The sequence below is a fragment of the Schistocerca serialis genome, chromosome 8 (genome assembly GCF_023864345.2).
Source record: "Schistocerca serialis cubense isolate TAMUIC-IGC-003099 chromosome 8, iqSchSeri2.2, whole genome shotgun sequence".
Lineage (NCBI taxonomy): Eukaryota > Metazoa > Arthropoda > Insecta > Orthoptera > Acrididae > Schistocerca > Schistocerca serialis.
In genome coordinates this window covers 624,077,331-624,093,622 of record NC_064645.1, presented here as the reverse complement: position 1 = coordinate 624,093,622, position 16,292 = coordinate 624,077,331, and positions in this window count along the sequence as shown.

Genomic DNA, 16,292 nt, shown 5'->3' with positions numbered 1-16,292 from the left:
GAACAAACGCAGTACTGTTGTGAGTCGTCTAATGTAGAGTCGGCGTATCCGCGAGTGCTATGTATCGGGACGACGCTTTGTTGAAGCATATCGAAGATTTACGACGCGGCATTGAAAACCAGGAAAACGCTGTGCTCAACTTTTCTATTGCACCCAGGAGCGTCCGATTGGTGGATAACAGTAGCAAGATGAAGAAAAGTCCTCCGCAGTTCATTCCTGATATATTTGAATCATGGCATACAGTGCTCGGTCTGACTTTTCAGCCCCATGACATTGTAAACGAAGATACCAAATTTATGATCACCGTTAGTGCGCTCCACAATAAAACAACAATGATCAGCGCAGATATACTACTCCGCCCACCCGCTATGCAGAATTATACGCATTTTAAACAGTTAGTCCTTGAGTGGCTACGTCGGCCGGCGGAACAACGTGTCCAAGAAGTACTATATGGTGAAAAAAGAGGAGATAAGTCACCTTAGGAATTTTGGCGGCACCTGCGAAGGTTAGTCGACGACACCGAGTTGCCAGATACGACACTGCAATGTGTACAGTTCTCAGAGGCAGTTAGAACGGCAGTGGAGCGTGTCGACGCACGCGATATTTCATCGTCGCTCTCAGTAGCTGACAAGGTCTCTGCCTCGTTAGGTGCAGGGCATACGTCGTCTGTGACGTTCGAACTCAGCAGTGCATACCTTCAGGAAACTGCAGCGATCCAACGACGCCAACAACCGTACGCTACGCAACAATTGGACTAGCAACGAAATCACATTGACGGCTTGTGGCGACAGATATCGACATTGCTTGGAGGCAAGGCAGGCACATACAAGAAGAGCAAGGAAGGTGGCAACGTGTGTAAGGAGGGTATTTGCTTGTACCACCGTCGCTTCAGAGACAAGGTGTCGCATTGCACATCACCCTATACTCACCCGGATGGCGACGGCGGCTGGCGATCAGCGCCGCCGCGGTAATTTCCAAGAATGTTTGCCTATCGAAGCAGCGGGCTCCAAACGATAGAAATCGAACGTGCGGTTCTAAATCCATCACGCGGCTGTTGTGGCGGGCGTTATTACCATGTTTATAATGGGCACTACAGCAATGACAAAAGAAGAGCATTACTAAAATACTTCTAATTACAAAGGCAACGACTTACCTTACTCGTCGTCGACGCTGTCGTCATGAGAAAGTCCCTTTGATGTATATGCTATGGGAAGCATTCCCTTTTTGCGGTAACCTGGGTAGACTCTAGACAATGTCACGCAAAAATATGGGTAGAATGCCACATGCACTAACTTTTCTCTTGTAACTGCAAGTTATGGAAATACAGATACTGAAACAAGTAGTCGGTCTCTTTCTCTTGGCCGCCCTTCTCTTTTAATGGAAGATTTCAGTGATTCGGTGTTCTGCATGTGCACACTGTGGTCATCGAAAGACACAAAATTTACAGAGTGCTTGACGAACGCGTCGTTGTACCCTTCTGCTTTCAGTGTCTTATAGGACTGAAAGCTGTCTGTAATCACTTGGCTACCGGACAGTATTAGGTGCTGTATCAAACTGACTAATGTTATCTTGTCTCTGGAGAACACTCTTGCCGCAAAACACTTCCGGGACTCTCGTTCCATACCACCGAATGGCCAAATATGTTTGATTTCATTCTTTAAAGATAGTCCTCTCTGATTTTTCCTTCGTGCTATGTGCGATTCGTCCACTTCAACAGCTTGATTTGATTCATCGATTGGTACACTCTCGTTCGTCACTATTATAGAACACACTTGTCTCCAAAACCCGAAACAGTCACACATGGTATTGGTAGATAAGTCAGCTTCCGATGCTGTTGTTTACAGGGTGTAGTTCCCAGTTAAGCAAGATACAAGAATTATACTGGTCTGGATCCATAATCTGGAGTACTCAAACCATGTATTCTTCCTTATAGTCGTTTGCGCACCACAGTTTCTGCAATGAAATTGTAAAGGTATTTCATTATCAGAACTCTTCTTGCGAACTTTTATAGACTTTGCCCCACCACAGTCTACACAGTTCCCCCTTTGTCATCTGGTATTAGTCCATATTTCTAACAAAAATTCAAACAATTTTCTACATTGGATAAGCATGAAATTAGATTCTTCCACGTGAGGCATTCAGCCGAAGAAACGTGTACAGTATCAAACATCCCACTCACTACCGATATAAATCGTTTGGATTTCCCTAGCAACTCACAAATAATTTATCGTAACACCCGCCAACACATTCGCGTGATTGATTTAGAATCGCACATTCGATATCTATTGTTTGGAGCTCGCGGCTTCGATAGACAAATATTCTTGGAAATTACCGCCGCCGGTCGCGAGTTCGAGCACCAGCGCCTATCACTGCGGAGTGAGAGCGATGATGGGTAACTACTGGTGAGGTTTCTACTTTACCCCCGCTGTCCCATCAACTATTTGTCACAGACTTTAAATCCAGCCGCGCTTATTTAATCGACTCAGATTCGGACGTCACAGCACTGCCTTTTAGAAGTTGCTATGCGAAGCTTCCTCCATCTCAGTCAAAGGTCACAGTAGCAAACCAGACGTCAATAATGACTTATGGACAATGCCAGATAGATTTAGACCTCGGTTTCCAAGAACGTTTCACCTGGACTTTCGTGATTTCCGATGTATCAGACGCAATATTGGGTGACGATTTCTTGTTACATCACGCAAAACTGAAGTAGCTATTGGCTCGTCGAGCATCCGCTGGGATACACAGTGTATTAAAGGCACCATAGGAAGGGGTAATCTGTCGACGGTCGGTAAGAGACTGGAGGTGACGCCGCAATAGCAAACTACAAATCTGTGCCATGTGCGTAGACAGTTAGGCACAACACGGTCCATGACATCAGACTACATCTGGTCAACCAATGTCTTAGCGCCCACACCGGTTAGCTCCTGATCGTTTGGACACAGCGAAGACAGAATTAAAAGAACTATTGCGCTCAAGAGTCGTCTGTAGACCCGGCAGCCCATGGTAATCGCCACTAATGTGGCAGACAAGAAAGATGGGATCTGGAGACCATATGGAGACTACTGGGCACTCAATATCCGTAGCATTCCTGATCGTTATCCGATACCACACATTAGCGATTTTATACAAGTGCTGGCAGTATCATTGACTGCCAGGAAGCATATCAACAGATACTAGTCACACTTGCTGATATACCGAAGACGGCTGTCAGGAGACCATTCAGCTTATTTGAATACCTCCGTATGCCGCTTGGTTTGAAAAAGGGGGCACAAACTTGGCAGCGGTTTGTCAACGAAGTACTTACTGTACTGCTTTGCACACCTCTACGACATCCTGGTATCCTGGTCTTTTCGGAACTCGATAAACTGCACAAACTGCACGTAAAGTATGTTTACCAACATATTGGTGCAAATAGCATTTGGTCAATGAATCGAATGTTTACTTCGACAACGCCAGGTGCCCTTCCTGGGCTACTCAGTGACAGCAGCCAGCATCAGCCCACTGCAAGATAAAGTTGCACTTATTTAGTAGATGGATCGCCTCATCGATTATCACCAACTACGCCAGTTCCTTGGAGTAGTTAATTTCTACATACATCTCTCTAATGCGATGGCCATCCAGACACTTTTGATGTCAGCACTAGCCACTAAGGACGCAGTGAGCAAACGAACAGTGCACACCAGAGATGCTGATGGCATACGATATGATCAAGGCATGTCTACGTCAGGCAATCATGTTGGCACACCTTATTCCTCAGGTGTACCTGGCAATCATTGTGGATGCCTGCCAGCAAGCCACTGGCGTAGCTCTACATCAGCACATTGAAGGCCACTGGCAGCGTCTGACTTCTTCTCTCGTAAGCTTATGTCGTCACAAATTAAATGGAGTGCTTACGATGGGGAATTTCTGGCAATTTATGAATCTTATGTAAGTCTGCAAGCTTTTGTGGCCGCTGTCACTGAAGTTAAAATCTTCTGGAGTGTTAGGCAGCGTCATATTTCCTATAAAATAATCGACGTTTCGGCCCCTCTGCTGCGATCTTCTTCAGAATCTTCCGGTGTCCACTACTGCCAGAAAAAAATTATGAAGCTGTCAGACACATGCACACATGCACTTCTGGCCACAAGTAGAAGCCAGACCATTCACGTATTTCACAGTTCACAAGCCAATTACTTTCGCTTTCTGTAGGAGCAAGGATGGCTGCTCAACACGACAATTTAGACAGCTTGAATTCATCGCCCAATTCACGACAGCCTGCAGCGTATGAAAAGAGCTAAGAACGTGGTGGCGGATTTCCTGTCGCAGTTGGAATCGATCTCTCAGACCACTGACTACAAGGAGTTAACTGCTGTGCAAGAGAGAGGTCAACAACCCGCCAAATTCCGTTGCGATAGTACACGTGGGTTGCATCTGTGGCAAATGCAACCTGCTGGTGAACGTTTGCGACTTTAGTGCGACTTATCACGGGGAAAACCGAGACCTTTTGTACCTGAGAAATTGCGACAGCAATTATTTGACTGCATCCATAGACTGGCTCATCCATAAATAAACGCCAGCATCAAACTGATGATGGACAGATTCATGTGGCCTAATATAAATAAGGTCTGTCAGAGTTGCGCAAATTGTGCTTAGACCGTCAGAGGGTCAGGTTTGGACGACACATGCACAATGCACTAGGAGACTTCCCACTGACGACACAATGTTTAACATATGCGCACAGCTAAACGCAGATGACATTACAGACATACATGGCTGGATGTGTACTGACAGGGGTCAGTGTGTGCAATTTCAGACACAGGTGAGCATTGATTGTGAGAAGGTAGTGACTGGAGCTATCTGCTCCATGTGCCTTTGTTTACATATGCATTATGAGAAATACTGTGTCTCCACTGTTTTCATAGGTACACTTTGTCTTGCACTTCCATTACATTACTAAGGAAAGTCCTGATATCTTTCAGAATTATGAGGATCCTGCAGATTGCACGGTTGCAAACGACAATTTGCAGTTTCGTCAGTCCATATCTATACCCAGTACACCGCAGTGATTATGTGCAAAATGTAACTTAGTCCTGTGTTGTAGATCACTTGGAAGCTCTTAATGTCAATAAGCTGTCACCTGACATTTGACTCTAACAAACTACATCTTTTCGAGAGATCCTCAATGTGTTTGTGTTTCAGAACAACTTATTCGTAGGACATAAGTTATAATTTAAAAACACCAAGAATAATCTTGACGAAATCCAATATGGCGTCCCCAGGTTGCTTCAGCCCAAGTTTATCTTTGAGACAAGTGGAGCCACAGTACCTCTCCGTAGTGAAGCTAAAGCTGGAATCATGTTCCTATTGGAAACATGTTTTGCACAGTGTTTTGGTAATACGTTTCTGATTTTGTTGCTTGTCTCTGTCTTTGTCGTCGGCCGAAGTGGCTGTGGATTAAAGGCGCTGCAGTCTGGAACCGCAAGACCGCTACGGTCGCAGGTTCGAATCCTGCCTCGGGCATGGATGTTTGTGATGTCCTTAGGTTAGTTAGGTTTAACTAGTTCTAAGTTCTAGGGGACTAATGACCTCAGCAGTTGAGTCCCATAGTGCTCAGAGCCATTTTTTCTGTCTTTGTCCACACTGGCGGCAAACAATCATTTCTTGTGTATCTGCATTGTCTGCATTACAGTTTCTGGAGATAATGCAGCAGACAAGTAGGTCTGCTGCATTATCTCCAAAAACTGTAATGATATGTGGTGCTACATTATTAATACTTGAAGGTTCACATTAACAAAATGAAAGATATCGTAATCGCTGGTGGACGAAAACATACTGGTGGGAATAACTTACTAAAGAAGCTGACTATGGAAGATGGATCTGATTTCCGCAATTTCACTCAGATGTCACCTCCCGACTTTGAATTTCTGGCGGAAATGGTGGCATCATTTGTTTAAAAAAAAGATACAAATTTCTGGAAATTATTACAGTCAACCAAAGACTTACTGTTACTCTTCGTTTCTTGGCAACAAAGGAGATTCATTTCAGAGTCCTGCATATTTATTTCATATTTCGAAGCAAGCTACATCTCAAATAGTACTTGAAGTTTATGGCGAACTGCTGGAAATACTGAAGAATTATGTATAGGTAAGTAAATGGAAAACATCATTAAATGTGCATGTTGTCTCATTTTTATTTGTTTTGTATGATATGACACCGATCATAAATCACTTCTTTTACAGTTTCGTCAGTGTTGGATATGCAAATGTATGACAAGGGAATCAACATTACTTGTTTATGCCCTTGACGCATCTACACACACTGACGATTTCAAACTCTAAAAAATAGTCTAATTGTTATTTTATCACATCACTAAGTTTTGCCATAACTTATGTTTTGGAAACCTGCGGCAGGTTTTGTAGCATTGATATCACATACTGGCCATAGGCACTGCTTTCCCCACTAACCTACTCTTTCTGTCTTTTCAGCACATTAATTAATAACTGAGAAGCAACATTATAGATCTCACTCTCTAGCTTTCCACCCACTCATCCTAATTTTCTAGGTAGAGAAGTCGATGTAGAAGGGGCAGCAATGTCCTCTTCATCTGCAATTCTTCCCTCTGGAAAATCATCCAGAACCTGAAATCAAATTTCTTTTTTTTTTCAGATACTGGAGACTGAAAACAACTGACATGAAATAGTATGTGTGCCCCCCACAAATACAGCATGTACATAAAGTCCAGGAACACGTTCAATTATTTATTGCACAAGAACCAAACATTGTACAGATATCATATACACTCCTGGAAATTGAAATAAGAACACCGTGAATTCATTGTCCCAGGAAGGGGAAACTTTATTGACACATTCCTGGGGTCAGATACATCACATGATCACACTGACAGAACCACAGGCACATAGACACAGGCAACAGAGCATGCACAATGACGGCACTAGTACAGTGTATATCCACCTTTCGCAGCAATGCAGGCTGCTATTCTCCCATGGAGACGATCGTAGAGATGCTGGATGTAGTCCTGTGGAACGGCTTGCCATGCCATTTCCACCTGGCGCCTCAGTTGGACCAGCGTTCGTGCTGGACGTGCAGACCGCGTGAGACGACGCTTCATCCAGTCCCAAACATGCTCAATGGGGAACGGATCCGGAGATCTTGCTGGCCAGGGTAGTTGACTTACACCTTCTAGAGCACGTTGGGTGGCATGGGATACATGAGGACGTGCATTGTCCTGTTGGAACAGCAAGTTCCCTTGCCGGTCTAGGAATGGTAGAACAATGGGTTCGATGACGGTTTGGATGTACCGTGCACTATTCAGTGTCCCCTCGACGATCACCAGTGGTGTACGGCCAGTGTAGGAGATCGCTCCCCACACCATGATGCCGGGTGTTGGCCCTGTGTGCCTCGGTCGTATGCAGTCCTGATTCTGACGTTCACCTGCACGGCGCCAAACACGCATACGACCATCATTGGCACCAAGGCAGAAGCGACTCTCATCGCTGAAGACGACACGTCTCCATTCGTCCCTCCATTCACGCCTGTCGTGACACCACTGGAGGCGGGCTGCACGATGTTGGGGCGTGAGCGGAAGACGGCCTAACGGTGTGCGGGACCGTAGCCCAGCTTCATGGAGACGGTTGCGAATGGTCCTCGCCGATAACCCAGGAGCAACAGTGTCCCTAATTTGCTGGGAAGTGGCGGTGCGGTCCCCTACGGCACTGCGTAGGATCCTACGGTCTTGGCGTGCATCCGTGCGTCGCTGCGGTCCGGTCCCAGGTCGACGGGCACGTGCACCTTCCGCCGACCACTGGCGACAACATCGATGTACTGTGGAGACCTCACGCCCCACGTGTTGAGCAATTCGGCGGTACGTCCTCCTGGCCTCCCGCATGCCCACTATACGCCCTCGCTCAAAGTCCGTCAACTGCACATACGATTCACGTCCACGCTGTCGCGGCATGCTACCAGTGTTAAAGACTGCGATGGAGCTCCGTATGCCACGGCAAACTGGCTGACACTGACGGCGGCGGTGCACAAATGCTGCGCAGCTAGCGCCATTCGACGGCCAACACCGCGGTTCCTGGTGTGTCCGCTGTGCCGTGCGTGTGATCATTGCTTGTACAGCCCTCTCGCAGTGTCCGGAGCAAGTATGGTGGGTCTGACACACCGGTGTCAATGTGTTCTTTTTTCCATTTCCAGGAGTGTATATGTCATTTTGAAGAGAAGCCCTGAAAGTTTTTTCATGTATACTGCCACAGCGTAGTTTGGTAATTTGCCAATGGTCAATGTTAATAGCAAACATGGTGAGTTCAGGTGCAGAGCGAGCTTTCTGTATGTTGGAGTTCGGCAAAAACAAGTGTGCTACCGCTGTTCAATGGATGTTTACAACCAAGTACACTAAGAAGCCAGCAACAAGGAAGGCCATTTACCACTGGCACAACAAATTAGTTACGACGGGTTGCTTGTGCCTGGCAAAGAGAAGTGGGTGTCTCAGAGTGAGTGAAGTGAATGTGGAGCATGTACAGGAGATATTCATAAGGAGTCCAAAGAAATCAGTGCATCGTGCATCCTCTGAACACGTTATGGCTCCAGTGACAGCGTGGAAAGAACTGCAACAGAAGCTGTCTGTGAAACCATTCAAATTGGAGCTAGTGCAGAAGCTCAATGACAACGGCAAAGACAAGCATTTCGAGTTTTTGTTCCCAGTTGCAACAATTGAATGAGAGTAGGGATGGCTTTGCTGATCGCTTAATTTTTATCTATGAAGCTACTTTTCACACTAATGGAAAAGTGAACAGGCATAATTGTCAAATCTGGGGTACAAAGCATCCACATGAATGCATTGAACTTGAGCATGATTCCCCAAAGGTAAATGTTTTTTGTGCCTTGTCACGTCGAAAACTGTACGGGACATTCTTGTTTGCCAAGAACACTGTCACTGGATATTCCTACTTGAACATGTTGCAGCAGTGGTTGATGCCTCAAATGCAATCGGACTCTCTGTTCATCTTTCAGCAGGGTGGGACTGCACCCCATTTTCATTGTGAAGTTCATGAGTACCTGAACGCAGAGCTGCTGCATCAGTGGATCGGCTATGCTACAGAAGGGGAGAGCTGTTTCATGAAAGGGCCTCACCAATCACCAGATCTCACTCCGTGTGAGCTTTTTCTGGGGGGGACACATTAAAGATCTGGTGTATGTACCACCTCTACCACGTGATGTAGCGGAGCTCTGGGAGAGAATATGGGAAGCTACTGCCACAGTCGATGATGCCACACTGGGACGGGTAGACAGGTAAGGCAAAACTTTGATTACAGTATTGACATCTGCTGGGTCACTCATGGTACGCATATCGAATGTTCGTAAAAAAAACTTTCAGAGTTTCTCTTAAAATGCAGTAAGTATGACGTCTGTACAATGCTCAGTTCGTGTGCAATAAATAACTGAAAGTGTTCCAGGACTTAATGTACGCCCTGTACTTCATTTCCCCCTTGTGTGGGAGCAATTGATGGGAAGCGCATAGGCCTACAATGTCCTGTTGCTAGTGAGGGAGAAATTTTACAATTACAAATGGTTATCTAGCTAAGTGCTGCTTGTTGCCGTTTATGTCAGCTACAGGTTTTTGTTTGCAGCTATTGGCTGCCAAAAAAGAATTTCAAATGGCTGTGTATTCAAGAACGCGACCACAAGCTAATTAATCCACAAAAGAATCTGAACTTGCCACAACCTGGCTGCTTACCTGAAGCGTCAAAGAACCCACTGTATGTTTTTGTGGCGGACAATACTTTTCCATTACAGGAAAAAATCAGAGAGGCATGTTCCAGGTTGAAAAAAACAATTTTTAACTACCGCTTGACTGTGGATAGAATGGTTGTAGAGAACACATTCTGTATTATGGCTTCATGTAGGCCGAGGACGATTTGTTACATAAAGGGCTTAAGTACAATTAACCGTCTTGGCTTAATTAAGGAGCCTCTGATTTGTAACCTTATTGTTGACCTTAAACTTGGTTTGGAATCTCTTAACCTGGATAAGGTCGATCAAGGTTTACTTTTCTGAACAGGAATTAGTAAGGAGCATTAAGGTGAAACAAAATTATGCTTTAATTTCCAAAAGTGATAAATGCAATATCGTTGTCTTTGCTCATAAAAAGAAAATATAGAGAAAATGATAAATTTTTTTGATGACAATGACACTGTTGAGGCTACTGCAGACCCGACCTTGAACCAACAAAAATTTAGGCAAATTTTCTCTAATGCAGAGAGTATGTTCACTAAGTTTAAAAAAGTGGCTTATAAACATGAATCCAAATCCACCTGTGCTCAGTTCAAGCTTCATAAATAGGGTCAACCAATCCATCTTGTGGTGAATGGGATAGGTGGCACCCATCATACGATGGCAAGGTTCCTTTGCATTTAACAAAATTTTTCTGTTAAAAATATTAAAGATATACACAATTCAAATGATACAGGGCACAGCCCATACTAAGTTGGTCTTTTTCGATGTTTTTAGTCTGTGTACTAATGTCCCTGTAGATAATTAAAAATAATGGAAGCATATTTCATCAAAATATTGGGAGTTTAAAGATAAAATAGATGAGCTTCTGGTTAGTTTAGAAGATTTAGAAGCTGAGGATGAAATAGATATACTATGCCTGTCTGAGTATAACATTGTTACTGATATGGATAAGGTAAATGTAAGTGGATATCAGCTCTCTGCATATGTAATTAGAGAAAATCTGGAGAAAGGAGGAGTTGCCATATATGTCAAAAGTTATCATTGTGCAAAAAGTATAGAAACAAAAAAGTTTTGTGTAGAGAAACAATTAGAAGCATGTGCCTGTGAGCTTAAATTAAATAAAGGCACATTTATAATTGTAACTGTATATAGGTCCCCATCAGGAAATTTTCATCTATTTCTGAAAAATTTGGACACCTTGTTGTGCTATATGTCAGACAGGGGGAAGCAAATTATTATTTGTGGGGACTTCAATGTAGATTCTCTGAAAGAGGGTAATAGGAAAAATGACCTTGAAGTATTACTCGGTTCTTTCAATTTGACACCCGATATTGATTTTCCTACTCGGGTGGTAAAGCATAGCAGCTCACTGATAGATAACTTCTTTACAGACCAAGATAAGTTTAACCAGATATATTCTCAGCCTGTTGAGAATGGTCTTTCTGATCATGGTGCACAGCTAGTTACAATATATGACATAGCTCCATTCAGCAATACTAAACAGTCCTCCAAAGTAGTATGTTCAGTCAACGATTTAAGAATTGCAAATTTCAGGGAAAGCCTACAGCAGTTAGACTGGGAGGAGGTGTACCGTGAACCTGATGCCAATTTAAAATATAATTTATTTCATGACATTTTTGTAAATGCATTTGAAAACTGCTTCCCCAAGAAAATAGTTAAATATATTCGTAAGAAACCTTGTAACAAACCATGGCTTACTAAGGGTATAAAAATATCTTGTAACCCGAAAAGGGAAATGTATCTGACAGCAAGAAAGAGTGGTGACACAGAAACTATCAAACATTATAAAAACTAGTGTGTTATATTAAGAAAAGTTATTAAAAAATCCAGAAGTATATGTATCATGTCTGAAATCAGCAACTCTGATAATAAAATTAAAACAATTTGGAATATTATTAAAAGAGAAACAGGTCAACCAAGAGCACAGGAAGACAGTATTACCATCAAATTGAAGGAAAACTTTACGAACAAAAAGTCAGAAGTTGAAAATATTTTTAATAATCATTTTCTAACTGTTGTGGATATAGTAGGATCCAGGTGTTCATTAGAAGATGCTAGGCTGTTAATGGAAGAGGCCATACCTATGCAATTTGATACAATTGAAATCTCACCCACTTCTCCCTCTGAAATTAGGAAAATAATAAACTTGCTTAAAAGCAAAAACTCACATGGAATTGATGACATTTCCAGCAAAATACTAAAAGCTTGTTCTCAACAGATAAGTAAGATTCTCAGCCACCTGTGTAATAGCTCTCTGGAACAGGACATTTTCCCTGATAGACTGAAATATGCTATTGTTATACCTTTGCATAAAAAGGACGATAGATCTGATGTCACCAATTACCGTCCAATCTCCCTTCTCACAGCTTTATCCAAAATTTTTGAAAAAGTAGTGTATTCAAGAGTAGCTTCACATCTGTAAAATGAACTACTAACAAAATGTCAGTTTGGTTTCCAGAAAGGTTTTTCAACAGAAAATGCCATATATGCTTTCACCAATCAAATTTTGAATGATCTGAATAACCGAACACCACCCACTGGGATTTTTTGTGATCTCTCAAAGGCTTTTGATTGTGTAAATCATGAAATTCTGCTAGACAAGCTCAAGTATTGTGGCATGAGTGGGACAGAGCACAAATGGTTTAATTCGTACCTAACTGGAAGAGTGCAGAAAGTTGAAATAAGCAGTTCTCATAACATGCAAAGATCAGCACATTCCTCAAACTGGGGAACTACCAAGAATGGGGTTCCACAAGGGTCAGCATTGGGTCCTTTGTTGTTCTTTATATATATTAATGACTTGCCATTGCATATTCATGAAGAGGCAAAGTTAGTTCTCTTTGCTGATGTAACAGTAATCACACCTGACAAACAAGAATTAACTGATGAAATTGTCAATACTGTCTTTCAGAAAATTACTGGGTGGTTCCTTGTAAATGGATTCTCACTGAATTTTGATAAGACACAGTACATACAGTTCCGTACAGTGAATGGTATGATGCCATTAATAAATATAAACCTTAATCAGAAGCATATAGCTAAGGTAGAATATTCCAAATTTTGGGTGTGTCGATTGATGAGAGATTAAATTGGAAGAAACACATCGATGTTCTGCTGAAACGTTTAAGTTCAGCTACTTATGCAATAAGGGTCATTGCAAATTTTGGTGATAAACATCTTAGTAAATTAGCTTACTACGCCTATTTTAACTCATTGCTTTCATATGACATCATATTTTGGGGTAATTCATCACTGAGGGATAAAGTATTTATTGCACAAAAGCGTGTAATCAGAATAATAGATGGAGTCCACCCAAGATCATCCTGCAGACATTTATTTAAGGATCTAAGGATATTCACAGTAGCTTCTCAGTATATATACTCTCTTATGAATTTTGTTATTAACAACCAAACCCAATTCAAAAGTAATAGCAGTGTGCATAACTACAATACTAGGAGAAAGGATGATCTTCACTATTCAAGATTAAATCTAACTTTGGCACAGAAAGGGGTAAATTATACTGCCACCAAAGTCTTTGGTCGCTTACCAAATAGTATCAAAAGTCTGACAGATAACCAACAAGTATTTAAGAAGAAATTAAAAGAATTTCTGAATGACAACTCCTTCTACTCCATAGAGGAATTTTTGGATATAAATTAAGAAAAAAAGAAAAAAATAAACAAAAACTATTAAAAAATAAAAAATAAAAAAGATAAAAAACACAAAAAATAACAAAGTTGCTATATTAACTTAAGTATGTTGTTAAATTAACTTAATTATGTCATGTATTGGAAAATTTGTCTCGTTCAACATCATTACAAAATATCGTATTCCTGATCCATGGAACTAGTATTAATCTAATCTAATCTAATCTAATACAGCTATAGTTGTCGTTGAGAGAAAGCTACTACAACATAAAAAATGAGTACAATACACACTGCTGACATCATCATTTTACTAAAAGTAGCTCTCAAATATAATTACTCCACATTCGAGGGAAAAATATATATTCAACCTTATGGTTTGGCTCTGGGAAGTCCACTTGCTGGTATTTTGGCTGATGTCTTCATCAACTCACTTGAATGTTCAGTTCCAATTCGGTACAACGTCAGAAAATTCGGTTTTTTGGGAGATATGTTGACCAATATTATCATTGCTTTTGATGGTAATGATGACGAACAATGCATTTAACGACTGCCATGAGAAAATTTGGTTCACAAAAGACCTGCAAAATGAAAAGGTGAACTCAACTTTTCTGATTTAAAAATTTCTGTAGAAATGATTCTTTCAGTTTCATCGACTTCCATAAACAAACTTACTCAGACAGCATCATCTACACTGATCTGACATACCTGAAAGCTCATAAATCAGTGTTTTTCATTCCGCCATACACCATCTTGTAACTACTCCTTTATCACATGTCAATCAGTTTTACCGAGCGAGGTGGCGCAGTGGTTAGCACACTGTACTCGCATTCGGGAGGACGACGGTTCAATCCCTTCTCCAGCCATCCTGATTTAGGTTTTCCGTGATTTCCCTAAATCGTTTCAGGCAAATGCCAGGATGGTTCCTTTGAAAGGGCATGGCCAATTTCCTTCCCCATCCTTCCCTAACCCCAGCTTGTGCTCTGTCTCTAATGACCTCGTTGTCGATGGGACGTTCAAAAACACTAACCTAAGTAACCTAATCAATCAGTTAATTGAGTTTAAAGTCATTAAACCGATTGCAGTCAATAATTGGTATCAGCAGGGCATAGTAAATTACATCTTCAGAAAGAAAACCTCTCAGAAACGTTCAATACTGTGCAGTGACCTTTCCTCTCACAATAATAAATTAACGTGCATTCCCTTCTTAGTAGGGTAAGTCAAATGAAAACCTTAAATTTACAATAAAAAATCGAAATTTCGCGCCGTTATCCTGTAAGTTGGTAAGCGTGCTACAGACAGTGTGCAGAATGGCCTGTATGTGGCAGCATAGTGCAAATGTACACATACCGTCGCAGTATCAGTACAAAGATGGCCGACCGACTTGCGACTTGCACCAGGGAAGAACAGCGTTCTGTTATGCGGTTTTTGAATAGTGAACATGTGAAACCTATTGAAAGTCATCGACGAATGAAGGTTCAGTAAGGTGATGCATGTTTGTCACAGCAGCAAGTCTACGAATGGAGTAGGAAGTTTGCAAATGGTGTGACTTCAGTGGAAGATGTCCCTCGTCCAGGTCAGGCACAACGAGTTGTGACTCCACAGAACATTGCAGCAGTTGAAGCCATAGTGAAGAAAAACAGCCGAGTGACACTGAGTGACATTGCAGCATGTTTACAGATTAGTCATGGGTCAGCACACCACATTGTGCATGATGTGCTCCAGTTTCACAAAGTGTCTGCAAGATGGGTGCAACGGCAGGTGACTCCTGAAATGAAAGAACGACGTGTTGATGTTTGTGAAGAACTTCTTCAGTGCTTTGAACGAGAAGGTGATGGCTTCCTTGCAAGAATCGTTACTGGGGACGGAACCTTTGTTCACTTCTACCAACTGGAAACGAAGAGAGCGAGCAAGGAATGGCGCCATTCCTCATCAGCAAACAGAACCATCAGCAGGGAAGGTTATGCTGACTCTCTTTTGGGATGAGAAAGGCATCACTTTGGAGCATTACATGCCTAGAGGGACCACTGTCACCAGTACATCGTACACAGATCTCCTAAAAAATCATCTGCGGCCTGCAATCAAATCAAAGCAACGTGGATTCCTGTCAGCAGGTGTCCTTTTGCAACATGACAATGCAAGGCCCCACACTGCCGGTACAACAGTTGCAACAATCACCGACCTGCATTTTGAGTTTCTTCCTCATGCACCATACTCACCAGACCTTGCCCCATGTTTGGACCACTCAAAGACGCGATGGGAGGAAAGAAGTTCTGTTCTGATGAAGAGGTACGCCACGCGGAGCATGAGTGGTCGCGTGGACTACCAAAGGAATTTTTTTCTAAGGGAATTTATGCACTTTGTAGCCACTGGAGGACTTGCATTGAGCGTGGGAGAGATTATGTAGAAAAGTGACACAGCTTTGTACCACTTCTGCACAACAAATAATATTTAAAAAATTATTTAAGGTTTTCATTTGACTCGCCCTCATAGAAAATGTTTCTTGTGGGATTTTGCAGTGACCTTTCCTCCCGCAATAACAAAATCACCTGGATTCCCTTCTTAGAAAATGTTTTTGTTGTCAGATTAAACGTCTTCTAGTGAATAAATATACCTACAATTCCTTTTTTTCTACAGACAACAGTTCTCAGAGAAGACTTTTGCAAGTAAGGTGTCTATAAATTAATTTGCAGCTGTTGTCCACGCTATTGCAGTTGTCAAACAAGAAGAGCTGCGAGGATAAGATATTCAGAGCATCTGTCAGGAAAGAAAGGAGCAAACACACATAACTCTACATTTGCTGAACATCTACTGATTGCCACCCAAACTCTGAAAAATTTGGAAGACACAACTATTCTTCAGAGAGAATTCAAAGGGCGTAGGATGGACACT